Source organism: Echeneis naucrates, chromosome 12, assembly GCF_900963305.1.
Source record: "Echeneis naucrates chromosome 12, fEcheNa1.1, whole genome shotgun sequence".
In the NCBI taxonomy this organism is placed as follows: domain Eukaryota; kingdom Metazoa; phylum Chordata; class Actinopteri; order Carangiformes; family Echeneidae; genus Echeneis; species Echeneis naucrates.
The window spans coordinates 2,602,151-2,625,174 of NC_042522.1; positions in this window are offsets into that span (position 1 = coordinate 2,602,151).

The window sequence follows — 23,024 nt, forward strand, 5'->3', positions numbered from 1 at the left end:
GTATGTGGCCTGTAATTTGTGTGCGGTTTAATAAAGCCCTGTAAGACAGACTGACTCAGCAGCCATGAGGGGGACAGGAGCTTTAGGAAAATAATATATGATTATGTTATTATAATGTATTAATATAGACTGGCATTACCACATCATCAAATTGTACTTTTCTTTTAAGACACATTATCACACTCTAGCGGTACATTATTATGTCAGAGAGCTACACCATTGCCTGGTTGAATTACAATACAATACTATACCAACACATTAGTACAAGGGCTGGTCATTTCCTGAATTTACTTAATTGTGCTTCATCGGGCTTCAGTATTTCAAATACAAAGTTTTCTTCAGATATGAATGAAATGCTCTGAGAAATTGCTAATCTAATGTGCCTTGTTTAATGTTTACATTGTTAGTGAATCCCAAAGCAGTTACAGAAAGGCACTTTTGTCAAAATGGCATAGTGTCTGCCAATGACTATGCATGGTTTCTTCTTCTTCTTGGTTTGCTTTAAGCCCGCTCTTCTGTACAGATCTGCAGAGCCACTGTCTTTTCTTTTTGTTCCTCTGCTGTTTCCTTGTCCTTACTGTTCAGTGTTTGTCCCACGTCTGTCTCCCCCATCTGGTTGGATGTTGTGCGTGTCTCCAGCAATGGCTGACCCACTTTGTGCTATTCACCTGCACACCTGCCACAGAACATCCCTGATTGGAGCGAGCTGCTTATCCAGTATATGAACTCAGTCTTTTTCTCCTATCTTCACCAGTTCAGTGTTTCACCCAGTGGTTAGCATTACTGACCCTGAATTCAGTTTAGCTTCGATGTGTTTGCCTGCTTGCTTCCTGCCGTAAGCTGCAGCTCCTGCGCATTAGGTCCTCCAGAACTCACCAGCCCAGTTCCAGCCACATTCAGTGTCCATTAGTTTCTGTTCTCTGTCCTGCTGTGCTCAACCACATGACCTTCAGTCCTTCTTCAGTCGACAGTCTCTGGTCCTGGATCTCTGTGTGCCGCCACCGCCAGGTGCTCATCTGACAGCACTGGCTTACTCCCAAACCCACTCCGAGCTCTCCCCACCTCAATCCAAATAAACTGGTTGAACTGTCTCAGTATGTCCGTGTCTCTATTGTGGGTCCAAGTCTTGCCAACATTCATTGATTTAAACCCAACATCAGGCCACGTCCTCCTTTACTCGTGTTGTAACAGGATTCAACACCTTTTCACCTAATCACCATTACGAAATACAAGGCTTGTGCTTCACTAACCACAAGACAACAATGGGTGCTTTGTGTGAGTTTGTGCTTATCGCAATGGAATCGCTGATTCCATTGAACAAACCTGGTCTTCAGCCACTGGCTAATGAGTTTGTGTGTTGTCAGATAGCTGATGATGGCTGTTCTTCATTTCTAGTGCAATCCTAGTGCAAGCTGTGTTAGATAACTGTTAAATTCATTCATATCTCCTGAGCTAATTGTTTTTGACTTATAAGGTGAAACATAAACTGTGACTAAAGAAGCTACAGGGGGAGCCAATAACAAAGTTTAACAAAACTGTAAAACAGCCAGACACTGCTGAAAAAAGTGGACATAAACCTGAATTCTATCTAATGACCATGAGGGGGAAAAAGTCAGATTGGATAGAATTCTGTGTGAAAGTGGCCCTACTCCTCACGTGATTAATTGTATCAGCAGCTTACACCAGTTTCTAGTTTCAAGTAAACAGACCCGTAACAGGGTATGAATTAGGGCGTGGCTACTATGTGACTGACAGACCCCACCATCCAATCAGGGCAGAGTGCGGAGCAACTCAGATCTACCTCTCACCCATTCTCAGCTCCACTTTCTTTCTGATGTGATGGACAAATTAAAAAACTTCAAAATGGCAGCTCACAAACCAGTGGGGGCTGTCACTGTGAGCTGATATGTGAAAACAACCGAATAAAATGAAAATCATTTGATTTACATATGATTTGAATGCATATTGAAAACAACACCTAGCTTTACACAAGTCACTGGTAGGCTCTGAAGTCACTTTGTGACAGAAAATCATATTTTAACTTATTTACTTGAAGGCCTGAGCAGCACACATATTTGTAAAAGGTAGACACACACACAAAACAGCCCGCTTCTGTAAAGAAACTTGGTTATTCAAGTGAAAGGCGTCACTATCTTATTAGAGGCCAATAAGCAGTTTTCCACTCAGGTGATCTGTGTGGACGATTATTCTCTGATAACTTCACAACAACGCTATGATTGAGGGGAAATACACACTTTCCCGAAAGAGATCAAATTATCAGCTCACATTGCAGTCTTGTACTTTGCCTTTCATGTACTCGTTCCAGCTCTCTCCGGTTGAGGTTGTCCCTCTCCTTTTCACACCCTCCTCCCTCAGCAGAGGTGAAAATTTACCCAAAGGGAGTATCTCTTTTCATCCCTCTCTCCTCCTCCCATCTTGACACCTTCCTCATCAGTTCTGCCAATTTTCCCCCAAAGGTGTGTTGCAGCTCGCTGACTCGCTGCTGGAAACGATAACAAGCCTAGAAGAAAATTTTATCACCTGTTCAAACTGTTTGTTCTGAGAATCAGGAGCTAACCAAGGGAAGTAGAATTCACATATTGCATTCATCCTTGCATGTGTCAAATATTCATGTGTCTATTGCTTTTGTCACTGTAGTCGCAACAGAATTTTAAAATCTTTTTTTTTTTTTTTTCAGTTTTGTCACTTTCTCCTCAGATGCTAATTTTAATCAGCCAGCCAGAAAGTTTTGGCCAATCATTAAAGTTTTTGGATATTTTAACATGGAAATTTTATTATTATTTTCTGTTTTTAAGGAACTGTCAAGGTGAAGAAGTGTCACTTTCACAGCAGTTGTCTTACTTGCTGTTCATGCTGCTGTTGTTACATTCTTCTCTTTGCTTTCACGGATTAATTGATAATTAATTTGTCAGTGGGAGTTCATCTCTGTCTCCAAAGTAGGAAAAACGTGTTAAGACAGAAATATTTGAATTGTGCTTATCTGTGGACAGTCTGCACAGGATTTCCAGCTGAAGGGGCTGCAGTCTCAGCGATATTATGGATGAGAACTAATGTCATTCCATTTCTGTACATATCCTATATTTGTAGGGATTGTATAGTGAATAATAACTGGAAGACTCTCAAAATGCTCATAGATATATATTACAAGATAATACTAGTGTAAAGTTTTGTACCAATAAATAACACAGCAGCTCACAGTCCAATGGGGGATGTCAGTGGACTCACACTCATGCTGATGATCCAGGAATTGAAAGTAGGGGGAGAAAAATGGAAAGAGCACAAGAATAAAATTTTGGAACTGTAAGAAGTTTAGGAATAAGAGAAAGATGGAAGGAAAGGGACACTAAACGAAGGATGGGGAAGAACACTGGATATAAGAAGATGCAGCACATAGCAGGGCCTCCAGCACATTAACATCATCCCTCTCTCACTGAACTGCCTCTACAAATGCACACCTCATATGAGTCTTAGTTGACTGTGCAGACTTCTAATTAAACTGCTTTGTTCCCTGCTAAAGGGTGAAGTGAGAGACAAGACATAGATGCACCTCCACGAACAAAGATAATGTGTGTGAGAGAGAAAAAATGAGTTGACAGGAGCCTGTTTCAGAGTAAATGCTGAAATCGAACATCTTCACTAATAGCGATCCTGATACAGGATCATGATCAAGAATATTACTACAGTACATCCCTTTCTGCCCAAGTCCCATATAGGTCTTCCTCTGGATTTCTCTATCTGATGTCTTAATTGTCTAGTGTTTTCATTTGGCAGTAGGCCTACTGTTCATGTATTCATTAAGGCTCATCCCAACTCTAAGGTGTGACCTTAAGTTAGGAACTACTTGAATGAGCAAATGTGTCCTTTGTTGACATATACAAACCATTTTCATTCAGAATTTAAAATTTTGGGACATCATAGAACATTAATTGGTCATAACTTAACTTTGCAGTAAGGTGGACTTTTTGTGCTGCAAAGTAGAGGGAACTGTCCACAGAGAAAAATAGTACCAGGAACCACTTTCGGCTTTTGTGGTTTTATCATTTGTTGTGAAAGTACACCATGTCAGCTGTGTTTGTTTTGGTAAAGGTAACACAAAAGTAATGTATCCTCTAACCTATTATCCAATACAGAAAGTCACACTTACTTTCAAATGAAAATAACCAGTGCTAGCGTTTATTATTACATATCACATTTTGGAAGAAAACACTGGGGATATGTTGTCTAGTTGATCTGACCTAACTAACTGAATTTGAGGAGCCCTTCAATATAAGTAACTGAACAATTTCTGTTTCATGGTATTGTATTGTTGTCCATCAGATTGTTCAGTTTGTTGGGCTATATCCCAGTATAAGACTTCATCCAGCTCTGTTCACAATGTCTGGCTGGAGATATATCTGAAAATGAAGCTGGCATAGCTGAATGGCACTACAGTGAAGAGCAAAAATATTCTCAGTCTTTACCTGCTGACATGTGATCATTGTAACATTTAGTTTTTTAACATGTGTTGTAGCCTGGCAGTTGTTTCCATTCGTCAACCAGTCAAATTGTAGGAAATGTGGTAACAATCTCCCCCTCCTGATGTACAGTAAAGCATTCAATAAGGGCTGGAGTGGCTTTTGCATAACAGAACATAATCAGTTTGTACTTGAGTCCAAATGAACGTTTGTTCCCTTCAGATTTAACAGAGATATTGTATTCAAAAGAATGGATGGGCGGATGCATGAACAACCTGAAAATGTCTGTCCATCAATCCATCTTCTGCCGCTTTTTTCATTTCCGGGTAGCGGGGGGTGTTGGAGCCATTCCCAGCTCACAGGTTGAGGGTGAAGCCCATCACAGGGTCAGAGACCCACAATCACGCACACTCACACTCAGAGCTACGGACAATTTTGAGTCACCAGTTTACCAAAACATGATGACTTTGGACAGAGGGAGGAAACCAGAGTACCTGGAGGAATCCCACACAGACACAGGGAGAACATGCAAGCTCAGTAGCTTTATTTGACTAACAATTTTCTTCTTCCTGTTGAAATAGGCTCTGGCGGTCCATATTGCCAATTGTGCACATCTCAAATTATGCCATTATTTCAGGAGAACAAAGTTTTAATTGATTGAGATCTTGAAAAAATTATTCCATTATCTTGGCAAAAAGGAGGAAATAAAATGTGTGACTGTATGACTGCTTCAGGAATCCGTAGTCCAAAAATAACAAGATTTACAGTCAGTTTTATTGCCAGGTATATGTAAACATACTAGGAATTTCACTGCGGTGTTTCTATCTTGGACAAGGGTGTCAGGGATTGAGTTTTCAGTTTGTGTTCATGTCCTGTTTTATTTTGAAAATCTTTTTCTTGTTCTGTTTCCCTCATGTTGATTGCCTTCGCTGCCCTAATGTGGTTCACCTGTGTCTAGTCATTATTTCAGTCTTGTTTTCATTCTAGTCCTTGTCAGTTCGTCGTTTGTTGTTGCTGTATACCTTGTTCTATGTCCACAGCCTCACTGACATTTTTGGTTTTCCTTATTAAAAAACGTTTTATTTTCTTCAAAACTCGTCTGCGTCTCCAGCATCTGAGTCCTCGTCCTACCACCTTGACAAAGGGAAAGAAAAAAATAAGTGAAATAAAAAAGAAAAAAGAAAATATATATATTTGCATATATAAACATTGAAAGTAGAAGTATAGCTGTGATTATTGTTAAATTAGTGTGTCTGGCTGTCAAATTCCCCTACTTCCCTTACTATGTTCCAGGTGGGGGGATTTTAATAAGTTTGTTTTCTTTTGTTTGCTGCCTAAAGACGGGTTCCCTACAATGTTGTCTTCAATTTTCATGGTGGGAAGATTGAGTGAGGACAAGTTTGAGGATTTGACAATCAGATTAAGGATGTCCATCACTGGCAGTAATCCTTTCATTTCTGATGTATGTTTGACATACAATTTGTATAAAACTAGAAACAGGAGAGAAAACTAACTACCTTGGAATATTGTGTGAAGACTCAGGTGGGAATAATGAGTGCTTTTCCTCTTCTTGTTTGTCTGATTACATGAATGCAGCATTAGCAATTAGTGGTTCAGTGTTGAAGTGCTACACTACAAAAATAAGATCCAAACAAAGTGGAATCAAAAATCAATTTAAAATCAGCTCTCTAGTTTAAAGACAACTGCATTTGTGTATCTGTATGTGCGTGTGTGTGTGTGCGTGTGTGTGCGTGTGTACATCCTCAGGCTGAGGCAGGTTGAGAAAATCTGTATTCCATTAACATTAGCTTCAGACTCACCCTGTTTTTAGTGCACTGATGCTCACAACCTGCCGTACAGCCACATCTGGTTGTTCAAAGGCCTCAATGTGTGTGTGTGTGTGTGTGTGTGCTCACACGTGTGTGTGTGTGTTTGTATGTGAGTATGTGTATGAAGGTATTTTCCCAACAGCTGCCTGCAATCTCTGCAGTGCTTTGGTGTCTCTCTCGCACACACCAACTCGTACAAACACTCATTATTAAAACCATTAGTTGATGTGAAACAAGGCTTTTCTCCTGCCCCAGAGCAGTATGGGTGTGTACAGTGTGTGTGTGTGTGTGTGTGCTCATGTGTTTCTGCTCTGACCAACACAAAGGAATGCTCATGTTAAACTATAAAAGTAAAAGGTTAATGAGAAACAGGCACTATATTTGTGTTGCTGTTGTAAATTTGGGGTAAAAAAAAAAAGCAGTTATTTAATGCAACAAAAAATCCAACACATTGAATCTATTCAATGTGTATTGTATAGCTGCCATATTGGTCCGACTGAAAAACATCCCAATAATGACTGGATGGATTGTCACTCAGTTTTATTTAGTATTGGGAAGGGTACTGCTAGCTGGGGCCTAGGAACTGACGTTTCCTGGAGCATCAGGTGAAAATGTGAATTCATCCGATATCTTTTGAAACCAATGCCATTCACATCAGCTTTTCTTTGTGCTTAATGCTAGCGGGTTGTGCTATGATGAACTGTACATCTGCCAAACATTAGGAAGATAGCATTTGGTTTTAAACACCACTGTGCCCCATTCAACCGCTCTTTCACTTTGAATAACACAAGACAATCCTTTGATCTGAGTCATTGGGGTCTGTCCTCAAATAACGCCCCCACAGTGACAGGTGTGTTGTCCTGACAGTAAGAGTCATGACCTGGAAAGATTTCTGTGGGTTAAAATATGTATTTCCTTAATATTAGACAATCTGTGTTGCCATGGTTTCAATGACAACAATGGAGTTAAATTTGTTAAATGTCACGGACAATTGGAACAACATAGTAATAATAATTTTGCACGGGAATCAAACACTGCTCTCCTGCAGTGAGTGAGTTTTATTGACAAAACCTGACTATGGGTCATAATATGTTGTAAAAAGCCGTATGAGGGTTAATGGTGTGTCTTCAGCTTTTTCCTTTCATTCTTTCCCTCTAGGCTGTAAACAAATCTGTGAGAGATCGGTGATGTTGCCTCCTTCCTCAGGGAATGTGGCATATTCACTCTCATGAGTCCAGCTACATAAAAAGCGACATTAAATCTCATATGTGAACAGTTTGTGAGAGTATGTGAACAATTTCTTTAAGCCAGTGAATGTTGTCATGCTCAGCTTTTGTATATCAATCTTTGTCATTTTGAAATAAACCTTTTGAAAAACATCCCTCTGCATATGAATTGATTATTTAAAAAATAAGAAATCTAAAAAAACAAAAAACTGAAAGAAACAGTACAGCAACTTACAATAAATCGAGTGATGTTTTGTCTGCAGTGACTGTGTTTTAGCTCCCTGATGTTTAGTCGCTGTGATGCTAATGATTCTCTCTGGGTTCAAACCAGAACATCTGTAGAGCTTACACGCACAAACACACACACACACACACACACACACACACACATTTCATCTCTTTGTTTTTCATTGCTCACTTTATTTTCTAAATCTGCTTTGGATTGGTGGTTTAAAATCAGGACTGCTTTCTCTTTGAAGTTGGACTTCATTCACTTGAGGAAATGTGTTTTATCAAACATCATATGTTCTTAAATGGATAGCTAGGCACTAATCACTCACGCAGTTCTTTCAAAACAATGGCTACAGGGCAGTGTTGGCCAAAAAAAGCTGTGTTGAGGAAAAAATAGACATACATTCGGAAAATATACAGAACACAGAAGACGCAGCTGTAGGAAGTGACTGTTTTGTTTTAAACAGGAAGTGAAGATGTTCAGCTCTTGAGGCCACAATGTGGCCTAATATAAAGGCATCACATCGTTCTCATCTCACAAACATTACAGTTTCCACCTGTAACATGGACTTTATTGGTGTTTCATCTGAGACAACAGGTGCGCAGCTGTATTATATAACGAATGAGGGTCGGTTCTTTGTGTGACTGCGTGTCTGACTTTAAGAAGAATGTGCTGGAAGAGGACACATTCCACAGGTGTGTCTGTGTGTCCCTTGTATGTATGTATTGAGATATTTTGGTTCAGTTTCACTTTGTGAACTGACTTTTTGGGAATTATAGGGGCAGTTTATCCAAATTACAAACTATATATCTTGGCCACCCCGACTCTAACCCCAACCCTATTTCACTGATTACTGCCATTTAGATTTACATTCATCCATATTAAAAAAGATTAAACAGCTGCTCTTGCTCTTCTTTCTTGGCAGAGGCTGGGCCTGGATCTCTCAGGGGCTGCAGAGTTGCTGGTCCTCTTTCTACATCAAGTACAGTATTAAGACTTTGGCATGACGTGTGATCCTGCCAACGCTTTACCTATCTTTCATGTTATATGTCACTTTTCTGTCCCAGCTTCTGAGTACCTCACTGCTCAGCCTTCTCCACCCCATGTGACCACTACACCACATTTCTCTGTTCTGTGAGGTAATTCTTGCTGAAGCAGGTGTGAGAAGAACAAATTTTATCGTATCAGTCATGTAGCGAGAGAACTAGCAGCATGAAAATGGCAGTGGCATCTTTAATGAGTAAAGATAGAGACGGATGGGTGTCATTGTTTTTGGTAAGGTATCAACTTGTTCCAAATATTCAAGTAAATAGTAACTTTTGATAATAGATCTTTGCATAAGCAACAGTATGCTATCATCCAAAACACTTCAATATATCACAACACTGCAGGGCACAAGAGTCACAACACTCTTATTAATTCATAGAAAAAAAAAGTTAAACATTCAAAACATTTCAAACTGAGCAAAACCAAAGTCTAAGAATCATTAATGAAAATTATTTCAGCGTGGGAATGGTCAGAAAAAGGGATCAACAGGAGATTATGGTGCAATCTGCTCAATAGGAACAAATATATCTACACACACACACTGACACATTCTGATTAGAATTGGGAAGCTAAGCTTTCCAACAATAAATGACCTTTTGTTTAAATATCAACACACAGAAGGTGCTCAGGCTCACGGCTGCCAAAAATCTGAGTCCGTTCATCAAGATGTGTGTTCATTATAAGAAAGATGAGCAAAAATAAATATTTCCCCTGGTGGTTTAATGGTGGATGGTGCAAATCAAACCCAGACAACTGACCAATTTCCAGAGACAGCAGATTTATGAGTTTGTACGGGATGGAATAGAAAATGAAGTCGCACTTTGTGTCACTATCTGAAGAGGAGCCTCTAGTTTAGTCTCCAGCTCTATATTTCCATACAGGTCAGCATTGTTAAAGGTCCCTCATTGTATAAACATAGATGCACAACCCTTATTTGACTATAAATTAGATCCATATTCATTTGAGAGTCCCAGCAGATCCAAAATTGAGTGCCAGGTAATTACAGGTCATCCAGGAGCAGCTGATTGGTTTACCTGAACTAATATCACAACAAAGCACCCACTGCCTTAAGCCCTGCCCATCCAGACCAACCACCCAACCTTGTAGGTTTTTCTGAAGTGACAACCATTTCCCTTATTGACAGGGGAGGCAACAACTATATCCAGAGATTTTAGTTATAACAACCACTTGTTTCTGCCTCTATGCCTATCACGATATTAGATTCCAACATCAACATTTTAAAAATTAAAGTAAAGATGAATCTGCAAGCAAATCCACCAATCACAGCATTTTAACTGAAATGGTATTACAGAATGTGGTGGTTTGAAATGGTGCTGTGACCAGGCCTGAAGTTTACTGTGATACACATATTCACAGTGCATCACTGCTGACAGCTGTGTTTTCACAGGATGTAGTGAACATCATCAGAAAGGTTGGAGTTCAAAGCTCTGAGTACACTCAAAAGGGAGCACTGTGTGTTTGTGTTTGTGTGTGTGTGTGTGTGTGTGCTCTATCGAACACACTTCTCTTATATCAGCTGAAAAAGCTGAGCACAAGCTTTGTGACTGAAGTGGTTTTGTTATTTATATATAGCATCTGAGCGCACCACCACTCAACACATATACACACACAGACATACACACACCGCAAAGAGCAAACCTCAGTGGCAGCCATGGTCAGGCTGCTGCATGTGTTGGCAAAATGGAGCGTGTGGGTGTGTGTGTGTGTGTGTATTTTGAAATGGGTTTGGTAAAAGCCAACAAATTCATGGTTTATGCCTCTCCCCTCTACCTCACTCTTCCCTCTCTGTTCTCTTTTCCTCCCCTTTCTCTCTCTCCGTAACCGTGGGTCATTCTTTCCCTTGCTCTCTCTCTCCTTGCACTCCCTCTCCCAGAATATCTCCTCAACTTCGCCGCGACTCTCTCCCTTCTATATGCTGACTCTGCACTTCTGCCTTCCTTTTAAACCTCTCAGCGCACACACACACACATATACACACACATACAGCACTACATTTAAGCACAATAGCTATATTCAAATGTGCTCCCACATGTGTGCTGTGAGTCGTCCACGTGTAGTCAGCAGAAGTTGGAGTCGAACACATTAGCCTACATCTGAAGCTAATAAATCAGAGGATGGTAAAAATAATCAATGGTTATTTTTGTCAAAGATGACTTGTGTTTCTTTTGAGATGGTCACCTTCATAAACTAATGCGAGACAAGAGCAGCTGTACCTTTTACTAAAAATGATCAATGAAAATGTTCAATGAAAATAACAATAATGTTAATCATATCAAAAAAAGTATCACCTTGAGGAAGATGATGATTGAGATGACTGAAAACAATGATAATAATATTTACACTAAGGTAATGATTATAATAATTAAAATAATGAGTGACACATATTGGGAAGATGAAGAAGGTGGCACATGACATGATGAAGATTGTGATGATGATCAGAGAGGATTAGAATGGTAAAAATGAAAACCTATGAAATTGAATGACTATATTGTTAACATTGATTGGGCTGCTGCTGTTGGTGATGATGATCAGATCAGATCAGAATGATGATAATTATGATGATGATGATGATGATGACAGTATTTATGATAAGTGAGGAGACAAATATCAGGCTGATGATGAATCTTGTGAGGATGAAGATGATGATAATGAGGACAAAACTGATGATCAATAGATGATATACACATGCTTTTGTCGATGATAAACCTGAGGACAGTGATGAAACTGGTTAGTGAGCATTAGGAATCACAGGCATATATCAAATGAAAGTGAGGATCATGTTAACAACTGCTAACCACTATGCCGCCGTGCGGCCCCCTGTGAAGCGTGCATATGCAAATTGACAAACTTATGACAAAAGGACTAAAAGGCCAAAAATGCTTTCTTGTTTCGGATAAAAGACAATATTTCAGTAACCAGGATGCATTTTACATAAGAGCAATGAAAATGAAAATCTTTATAATCCCTCTCCATCATGTCGAAACCTGGCCACAATTCACTGTATATGTTTTAATGATCTCCTTGAACCTCTTCACAATGAAAACTGTTGGAAGAGCAACTGTTTAGTAAAGAACTATGGAAGACATACATTTCTTTTCTGTCTTAAAATATAACACTTGTCTTTTATGTCACTACATACACATATTATTTCACAATATTGCACAGAAAAAAGTAATAAAAAATAATGCTCGTTTGAAAATGGCAAAGCGGAATGGCAAAGTCTTTTGTCCATGCCAGCTTATGACAGGCATACATTTAGTCACATGTCACTCAAAGAGGCCACACCCTCATTTACAAATATTTAATAAGTCATTCAATGTAAATAGGCAAGTTATATAAAAATAAACTCCCTACAGCTGTCACAAAGGAAGAAATCACACAGAGGCCAAAACTGTTGTCTGTACCAGGCAATGAAGAAGCAGAAGTTAAGGACGTTGAGTGTGCCATGCACAAATCAGGCGATTAGCGTTAGGGCTTTCTAATCCACATGCCAAATTGTCCTTGAGGCATTACCTGGCCAAACCCATTCTGAGAACTATGGGTGATGTTCACAGCAGCTATGTCCAACCATACCCTTAGCATTCCATCTCACAAAACTCTGCTGTGGCCAGTGAAAGTGACGCTAATTAGTCAAAATAAGATGAATTTGTGAGTACAAAACAAAACTAAGTTGCTATTAGGTTGGATGTTTGCAGCATCTGGTTTTCTTGCAGCTGCTGGAGTCGATCTGCTGTTTACTCCTCTGTGTCCTTAGTGTGGCTCATGTGCAACTCTACTCTCTGCACCACATTTTTAAATTGTCTGTTTACGCAGTAGCTTGTGTCTCCTCAGTGTAAAATTTACTTGTAAATTATTATTATTATTACTTATAAATGCCCATATTTACTGGCAATTTACTTTAAATGAATTTTTAATGATGTCATTTTCTTCACACATACACAGAAGAACTAGCGAAAGAGAGGGAGAAAAACGAGGGATGAAGGGAGGAAGACAAATCCATAACTTCCTTTCCTCTGTGAGCACCTACACTGTAATATAGTTCTATAGTCAGAGAACCAGCTGAATATAAGATGTGAAATTACTAAAAAATATTGTCTAAATATTATATTATCAATTGGCATAGATAATCAGTATTTTACTATCCCGACAACAACACAAATCCAAATTAATGCAGCAGGCACACAGTGAGATTTTCTACACCAACACTTAAAATCAGTGACAGTGAAGGTTTGGAGAGCAAAAAAAGATGATTGTGTCCAAAGACATTGCAAGCTGATGCAGTATTAATGACTGCTGAGCGGGAGAAGTGGTGGCAGAAAAACATTTAAGCGATTATAAAAGAGTCACTTCATTTGTCAAACTTCTTCAGTCAGCATTGAATCTATGATGGATCCATGAAGCAACTTTTCCAACTCAGATAAATTGTTTTTTTTTTTTTCCTCAATGGTGATGTTCAAACAGTTTCCATTACTGACCTGTACAGGTTTTATTGGAAAATGCAACATGTACATAAACGCCAGTGTAGAGCTGTGCTCTCAAAGAACAACTTTTACATTGCAAACAGAAGGAAGTGGCCTGAACTTGACCCCAACTGCCTTTTCCAACCCACCCCCCTTCCCTACCACTCTTTCTCTTTCTCACTCTCCTTTTCACATAACTCTATTTTGCGTTGACACACACATGCATTATATACATACAGGGACACCTGTGTAAATCACTGCTCCCATCTGCTTGGCACCAGCCTCCCTTTCCCAAAAAAAAAAAACATTCAGGCCAGGGATAACACACACACACTGCCTCATGAAAACATCCACCCTCACACTCACGCAGACCAAGAATTCTGCAGAGAGAAGCTGAAACTCGTGAGATGTGACACCTGCTGAGTTTCTTCCAATGAAAAGAGCCTCAGTTACTCTTTGGGTCTTTAACTGTTCATAATCATCACTTTTACATGAGTGAGCAGGTGAGGCTCTGCCACACTCCAGGTCAGGAACAGGCACCTCATTACTAAAGCCTCCGTGTCAAACAACACCCCGATTTAAAATATAGTACAGATAGACTAACAAGACTCACTCCACATAGCTGTAGGAGCAAAGCCATCATTGCAGATCAGATGTGCTTATTAGGCTCAGAAACTCAAAAATTCCTTTAGTTTGCCAAATTTCCTTTAAACATTGTTATTAATATTATAATGAATTACCAAAAGCTATAAGTTTGAGTCCAGACATGCAGCTACACCATTGCCACCATGGCAGTATCTGATTCCACCTCTAACTCCCAGCCAGACTAAGAGTTGGGGTGTGTGTAGATACCACACGCTTACAAACGTGTCACTCAAAGAGACGACACCCCACTCACCCCTGGAGGAGATCTTGTGTGAGTCTCCACCTTGGTCCTCTACTGGAGCATGGGAGCTTGAGAGTATCCTAGCTGTTTATAGAACTGCACTCTTCTGGACAGAGATCTCAGATGTTGCTCCTGGAATCTGCTGGATCAACTCTCTCAGTTTGGGCATCAGGGCATGTAAGAACATAGAGGTAAAAAAGTAGTGATGTATATATATTATGTGTGTACATGCACATATATTGTATAGTAACTGTTATGTTTGGCATTCTGTGTTATGAAACTGCTGTCACTATTTTAAATACACAGCTGTCTTTCACTTTCAATCTGTCTGGAAAATCCCCACACATATAACCTAACGAGCCAGCCCAGTGTCCTGGTAATACAGCATTATTGAACTCTCAATTTACCAATTTACATGGAATGCCAGTGATCAGTGACAGTGAGTAGTGACACAGAAAATGTCTTTCAATGCAAAATTTAATTGACAAGCAGCATGCAAAGCCGCATACATCCAGACCAGTCATGTTGGCGTTGCCACAACATCATTTAAGTTCCTGTCATTTACTTATCTGAGTAAGTAAATGAGTAAAGTACATTTTCAGCCATCTAAATATATATATAGTGTCTCGTTTCATTAATGATTTGTCGGTGCACTTACAATGCCTTAGCAGCCCACCAAGTTGAAAACTACTGCACTATGTGTTGTAGTTACCATGAATAGTCCTCTCCCAATGTATTTGTTCTAATCCTAATCTTTCCCCAACCTTAATCACACCACAGTGAACACTGCCTGGGGATCAGGTCACAAAGGTCACAGTGGCTAAAACTGAATGAGCCAAAGTCAAGATGTTCAGTGTGAAGACCAGTAATCCACATTATGACGGCTCTGAATGAAGAGATTGATATGAGTGATGCCATTGAGGTCTCTATGTTTTTTTCTGACAGAAAGGCTGAAATTTCAGTTTCAGAAATAACACTTCTGCAGAAAGAGTGACAGCAGCCTCTTCCTCTGTGGTGGATGGTTTGAGTGCTTTTAGAAATAGGGTGCTCAGTGAGTTCGGCTGGAAGAAGAGGATGGAAGAATGTTCCAGAACCTTGATACAAGGGACAGATCACACACACATACACACAAACAAATTTAAATCAACACTCATCCGCTCTTTTGCTATTTCGCTCTCTCTCTCCAATCTCAAAAAGCGCTCACAATTTAACATACTCATATTCTTACATACACACACGCACACACATACGCACACGCCCACGCACACACACACAAACACTCAGTGATCCGGGTGGAATCAAAGGGTATTAACTGTGCGGTGTTCAGTTCCCCCGGTCCTTTCCCAGCATTCTCCACAGCTGTACGATTACACAGGTGTTTGGCAAAAACACAGCGTAGACCGCAGAGGGGCTGAGTGTGTGCATGTGCGTTTGTGTAGCAGTGTGTGTTCTGTGAGAGAGAGTGAGAAAGAGAGGCAGAAATAAAATGAATATGCATGTGTGATTGCATGCATTTAATGTGTGTCTGCTCTCAGTGCTCCCCTGCAGGAATGTGTGTTCATGAATGTGTGTGTTTATGCCATTAATTCCTCTCAGTGACTCAGCCCTGCTATTTCCTTGACCACCACCACCATCACATTTTAAATTCACCTTTGAATTCACTCTCATTTCCATCTTCCTGATTCATGTCTGCAGTTTTCCTGTCTGTTGACGACAGTTAGTGTCTGGTGTGCCTCCTCACACATGTGCTTGAAGCTTCTGAAGGCAGAGCTCCACTATTTTCCTAAAGGTATTATTCTGAGGGGTTCCATCATCATCTAGTTCATCATACCATGTTACCTAACAGCTCCATGTGCACCTCTACTATTCAGTTTAACAAAATTGCCTTAAAATATTTTAAATACAAAAGTGTTAAAAGAAATTGAAACAGAAACTTCCCACCACATGATGATGGTGCAGATATCAGGGACATCATTATGATTCATATTATAAGGACCATGAACGTCCCAGTCTGACAACCAATCCAAAAGCTCTGACATTTCAAATGGAGAAGGTACACCAAGGGACTGCAAAACAGACCACCGGATATCACCGTTGTTGACCAAAGTTGGGGGTAAAGGTCCACCACTTTGGCAACCCCAAAGTGGTGATGGGGGGGAGCACTGGCCAGGGCCCTGCGTGTGGGTGGGATGGGCTGTGGCAGCCTGGGGCATGACGCTGGACAATGGGGGGCGAGGGCTGGCCTCCTCGGTGCAGACTGGGCTGGGGGCCCTGGCCATGGGCTGCAGGGGGCAGGGGTCCTCCTTGCCCCCAAGTGGCGCAGTGGTGGACCCTTTCTTCAGGTCTCTGGATGGTGCCCCTGGGTACTCGGGTTTGGCCCCAGAACCAGTTGAGCTTGTTGTGGGCGGGGAGACTGGCCCATGCCTCGCCCTCTCCTTGCCTCTCCGTCCCATCCCACCCCACCTTTGTGACACTAGGTTTTGAGGGGCTGGATCCCCGAATCTTAAGCATAACATACACATCAAGGGCTTGGGGGAGTGCATGGGGGGACTGTGCCCCCTGCAAAAGACAGGGCTCCCACGCTATTATGGATATTTGCTTTAACATGGTTTTACCACGTAAAAAGTGAAAAAATAAAATAAAATTGGGTGTGGAACCATATCTACTTCTGCTTTAAAACCAGGCCTTTGGCCCCAGCCACGTCCTGCTCGCTTGAAGTTGGCAAGTGAAAAAGCAGAAAGCATCAAGATTGAGGACACATCAGAGAAAGTCAGTGACATGATTGAGTTTCAGTCGGACCCAGAATCAACTTAATAGGCTTAAGAAACGAAACTGAATCCACAACGCAGATCTTAAGAAAAAAAATATTTATTTAACTAAGAGTCCAGGGAGGAGAGGAGAGGAGTGAACAGCAGGGCTGGGGAAACTTCCAGGGAGGGTCACACACACAAAAAAAATGATGGTGGTTATGGCAGGGAACACTGGAGGATAATCAACAAACTGGCTTAAAGCAAACAGAGAAGGATCCAAACAGTACCCCCCTTACCCCCTGATCAAAGGGAGCCTCTCTGTGACCTTCCAGGGACGTCAGGATGGTCACAGTGGAAGTCATCCCTGAGAGAGGGATGCAGAATAAAAGAACAGGGCACTCATGAGCATTCTTCAGGTCCACAACCCTCCCAGTGCCCCAGCAGCCTGCACCCCCACCCCGCCATTGCACTGCCACCAGGTTGTGAATGACAAACACAAGATGGTCATCCACAACTAGGGGTTGAGTGGGGGCTCGGTTTACACAGTAGCTTGTGTCATTATCTTTGGAGATAATGTAAGTTTCACCTTTTCAATCGGGAATGGATCGATGAAAACCGAAGACCGATGAAACATTGAAATATTTTTGGTAGATAACCATACTGCCTGGCCTCATCAGTAAGAAGGTGCAGGTCTCTGGTGCTAGTTGGTTTACTGTTGGGCTGTCTGGGCTTGACGCAGTGCCTCGCGGGTCTCGGACCAGATCTTTTTGCTTGGTTGGATGTGTTCTTGAACAGATGGGACTGGAGGCTTCATGAAAAGGGAAAAGAGGAGGTTGGTAACAGAGAGAGGCTTGGAAGGTTGAAATACCTGTGGCTTAACTAGGGAGTCATGTGGGAGAGTCAGGAACAAACATGAAGTTAGCAGGGCCATTACCTCGATCTGGTTGGGTTTGCTCTGCATCCCTCACAGCCTACTTGATCCCCCACAAGAGCTGGGTGATGACATGACCAGGAGGCAAAATGGTATCAGGAGGGGACTTGTCATCCAAGGAGTAGAGCCTACAGAGAGCATCTGGCTTGGTGTTTATAGAGCTGGGGCGAAAGGTCAGAGAGAACTCGAAGCAACTAAAGAACAGAGCCCACCTGGCTTGTCTAGAGTTCACTATCTTGACTGACTGGATGTGTGACAGGTTTTTAAAGTCTGTCCAGACCGGGAATGACTTCTCGGCTCCCTCCAACCTATGCTTCCATTCTTCCATAGCCAGTTTCACAGCTAACAGCTAACAGCTCCCAATTGCCTACATCATAACTGTGCTCTGCGGGGGAGAGACATTGGGAGAAAAAGGCACAGAGATGCAGATGATTATCAGGACCAACATATTGTGAGAGTACAGCCTCCACCCCAGAGCCAGAAGCATCGACTTCCATGATGAACTGTTTCTTGGGGTCTGGCTGAATGAGCACTGGAGCAGAAGGGAAAAGCTCTTTTAGCTCACAGAAAGATTTGTGTGCCTCAGGTGACTAATAGAACTGCACATTAACCGAAGTGAGTCTGGTGAGAGGTGAGGCAACCTTACTATAGTCCCTGATAAAGCGTCTGTAGAAGTTAGTAAAGCCCAGGAACTGCTGCAACTCCTTGTGGGTCTTTGCCACAGGCCACTCCTCCACTTTGCGAACCTAGCTGGGATCTGCCATGACTCTGCCACTATGATTCATATACACCTGAAAAGAGACAGACTGAACACACATTTTCCTGACTTCACAAACAGCTTATTCTCCAGCAGATGTGTGAATACTTGGTGTACATGCGAAACATGGACTTCTTCAGACTTGGAAAAATCTGAATATCATCCAAATAAACAAATACCAACAGATTCAGAAAGTCCTGGAGCATGTCATTAATGAAGCACTGGATGACTGCAGGAGCATTACTAAGTCCAAACGGCAGGACTACATATTCAAAGTGACCTAAAGGTGTATTAAAGGCAGTCTTCCATTCATCCCTCTCATCCCTTCTCTCATATGGACTGGATGGTATGCATTCCTGTGATCCAGCTTGGTGAACATCTTACAACTACGGCCTCAAAGGCCGAATTGATGAGTAATAGGGGTTACTTGTTTTTAATAGTGGTGTTGTTGAAGCCCTTAAAATCTATGCAGGGCCTGAAGGACTTTCTTGTCTACGAAGAAGAACCCTGCCCCTAGTGGCAAAGTGGAGGGTCGGATGATGCCTGTGGCCAGAGAATCCAAAATATAACTCTCCATTGCCTCACTCTCCTACATTGTAAAGAAGACTGGAGGGAAGTGCGGCACTGGACAGCAGGTCATTGGAACAATCATACAGACAGTGAGGTGGTAAGAGCCCTCTCTTTGCTGAAAACGTCTTTCAGGTTGTGATATTCTTGGGGACCATAGGTCTGGTTCAGATGGTTGGGAACAGGCTGGTGTTTGCCTCCTCTTGTAGGCGGCAAGGCTTATTTCAGGCACAGGGCATGACAGAAAGAGCTCCATCCAATAAATTTGTTTTGTGACCAGTCTATAGGGTGTTTATGTGTCTTGAGTCAGGGGTGTCCAAGGACTAATGGGATTTGAGGAGCTGATATGGCCAGGATGGTGAGGATTTTGAAATGGTTACCAGACAGAATGAGGGTGAAAGGGGAAGTTGTTTGCGTTACCTCTGCAAACTCCATACCGTCAAGTGCCAAGGCCAGAATGGCCTTTTCTAGGGGTTGTCAACTCGCTCCCCAGATGTAGTGCCAGCTATCGGTCAATAAGGCTGCCCTCAGCTCTGGAATTGATGAACGCCTGAACCGCTTGAACCTGATTACCAACACACAGAAAGGCCGTGACCTGTAGTTGAGAGGCTGAGGGGGAATCATTAATGGGGGAATGATGGCTCGCCTGTACCCCCCATCCTTACCAGCAAGCCCTATCTTTTGAGCAAAGAGGGCAAGTGGCCAGAAAATGACCTACCTGTGCACAGTATAAGCACTCACCAGCTCAATGCCTGCAGAGGGGCTCTTCGGTTGTGAGCTTAGCTCTTCCCAGCCACATTGGCTCTTCCTCCACAGGGTGAGCTGGGGTGGGGGGTGTGCTGTGCTGATGGCACTGGATTGCTGCTGGAAGTGGAGTGAGTGAGTGGAGCCGCTCACATAGGTGATTGTCAATCCTAGTAGCAAGAGAAACCACCCTGCAGGTCTTTAGGGTCATCCCGAGCAGCAAGCTCATCCTCAAGTTGCTCATTTAGTCCCTTAATAAAACTCCCCAGAGAGCAGTTTCGTTCCACTTGGAATCAGCGGCCAGTGTGCAAAACTCAACGGAATAGTCCACTACAGTCCTCATGCCTTGACGAAAGTTTAGCAAGTGAAAGCTTGAAATTGGGATAAGTTAGCATGGATTTTAGATGAGTCCGAAGCAAAAGATATGGGGGGTTACTCAAGTGAATTTCTTTGGGGGGTGAACTCATTCTGAACGCTGCGCTAGTGAGACAGGCGGTGGGAACGGTGGTTGTGAGAACGGACACCTGACGGGTTAACTCCCAGACTTAAGATGCTGATGTTTGTCTGGGCCTGGAGAAACTTCTCATGCCATCCTAACACGGCTCCTTGAGCTGACACCGCCTGATGAACTTGAACTTTGTGGAGTCCACGAGTATGGCCAGTTTGCTCTGTTAAGCCAAGGTTTAATAAACGAAACTGAATCCACAATGCAGATCTTTAGAAAAAATTGATTTATTAACAAAGAGTCGAGGGAGGAGAAAAAAGGAATGAACAGCACGGCTGGGGAAACTTCCAGGGAGGTACACCGACGGCTGGCTGAGTGTGGAAAAAAAACGGACGGTGGTTATGGCAGGGAACACTGGAGGATAATCAACGAACTGGCAACAAGTGGTGAGTGAGATCCGGTATTTGAGCTGCAGCCGTGGTGAGTGGCAATCAGCGGTTACACAGTTCAGGTGGTGGAGGAGGAGATACAGCAGAGAAGTAGGTCAGACACGCCTAGCCAGACATAGAAAGAAAAAAAAAAACCCAAAACAAACAGGACACACACAGGATCCTTACACCGACTGGGTATTTAAAAATACATTTTGTCAGCAGCGTCTCACACAAAGAAGCAGTGTGTCTTCACTATGGGTGTTAGTTATTATTCACTTTGTTGTCACCTAACATGAGAAGATCATTTACAAGACACAAGCACAGGATCCAATCACCTGAGTTATACTAAAAGGTTATTCACTATATAACAATGTGTGCACTACTTTATGTGTAAATATGTCTTGTTCTCATTCCCTGTAATTTTTTTTCCCAACTTTTGTCACCTCCACCAAGTGAAAACACCTTGTCGGTCTGCACCCCCCTCCAGCGCCCCATTCAAGCTTCGACCTTCCCAGCCCATTATGTCATAACTTCTGTCTATCAAGGATGGCTTTTGCTGTTCAGGCCATAACTGTGTGTTCCTGCTACATTTCAAGGTTAAAACACACAGACTAAACCAGGATAAGTTTTTTGCCTGTTATGTAACTCCCATTCTTGAGTTCACATCAATAATCAAAGAGAGGCAGGGAGATGTTGACAAGTTTTCTACGCTGAGATATGACTGAAGGTCTTTCAGACCTGTGAATTAATCAACAAGTCATGCAACTCAAACCATCACAAAGGTCGCTTGAGCCAACCCTTGGATGTAAAGTGCCCCAGTAATGAACATCCCTGAAGTCTGGCCCAATAGTGACCGAATAATAAAACAACATTAGAACTATTGTTCTTTTTCCACTGGTTAAAAAAACCCCAATAAGACCTGCTAATGTCTGGCTTTTGTCTGCAATGGTAAAAACTGTCAGCATTCAGACCAGCGCCATGTGACTCTGCAGTGGCCCTTGCTCTTGACACTGATGTAAACACATGACCCAGATGAACTTACATACTTACTGATTTCCAGTACCCCTCTATGATATCTGTCTTTGAGAGGAGGCACAGAGCTGTCACCCATCCAACACAGTACTGTTAAACCAGAAATGCAACAGCTACACTTGGCTTGGGGATGACAGAATGGGCTGCCATCCTAAAATCAGTTTTAAAAACACACAATCACTGATCAGAGACTCCCACATGGAGGCACTAACACTTAACACTTACAGTAACAGCAACCTGAGTTGCGACATTTTTGCACAGCATTTTCTCTTTCTCCACTGCATCTGCACCTTTGTGTTAGCAGTGCTCCCTAAAGTTGTGTTTTGTTTTTTTTTTTGACAATCTTAACGGGCAGTATAAAACGAGTCCTGCTTGTGCTTGCAAATCTTGGTGTAAAAGAAGGGTCATAAGAAGCTGCTGGCACAAGTAACCTTTGAACGCGCTCTTTAAAGGAGGACACTTAAAGCACCATGAAAGAAACTGAAAAAATAGGATTGTATGTTCACATTTTGTCAGGATGATAGGAGATGTTTGGTTCTTTTCTTGATCTCTGTCGCAAGTAAACATTTGACATAAGCATGGTGACAATCTTCTTTAAGATGCAGCCTGAACAACAGCTCAACAGATGACCTTTGCCCTCTGTCTTTCTTTTCCTGTTTTTAACCACAGAATCACTTGAATAGTTTTTTTTCTGACACAGGTCAAGGGGGAAAAAGTTTAATTTATTTATATTGAGCTTTTTATGTCTTTATTTCATTCAGTAATTGGCAGAAAGGCCAGCAGGACACAGGATGAGAGACAGAGGAATGACCTGCAGCATCAGTCCCTGGCCGGATTCAACCCATGGGATGGCACGATCACATGGCATGCACTCTAAACCACTCAACCAGCGCTTCCAAGCAGGTGGACAAAGATAACTACAAAATGCACATTATCACCGTATGTAGCTGCAAGGGCTAATGCATTGAAAAACTAGTTCTTATATTTTAAAGGCAGTGTAATATTATTGTCCCATTGGAGTTTGTGTATGTGGGAAAAAGTGTAATCTTTTTGATAAGTGATTTACTCTCTCCACTTGTTAGCGTAGCAGTGTACAGGTAGTGTATGGTGGGTTTATCAGAGCTTGTTTGTTGAAAACAGATGCCCATTGCTGCTAAAAATTCAGCTAATGAGAGCTCTGAGTGTACTATC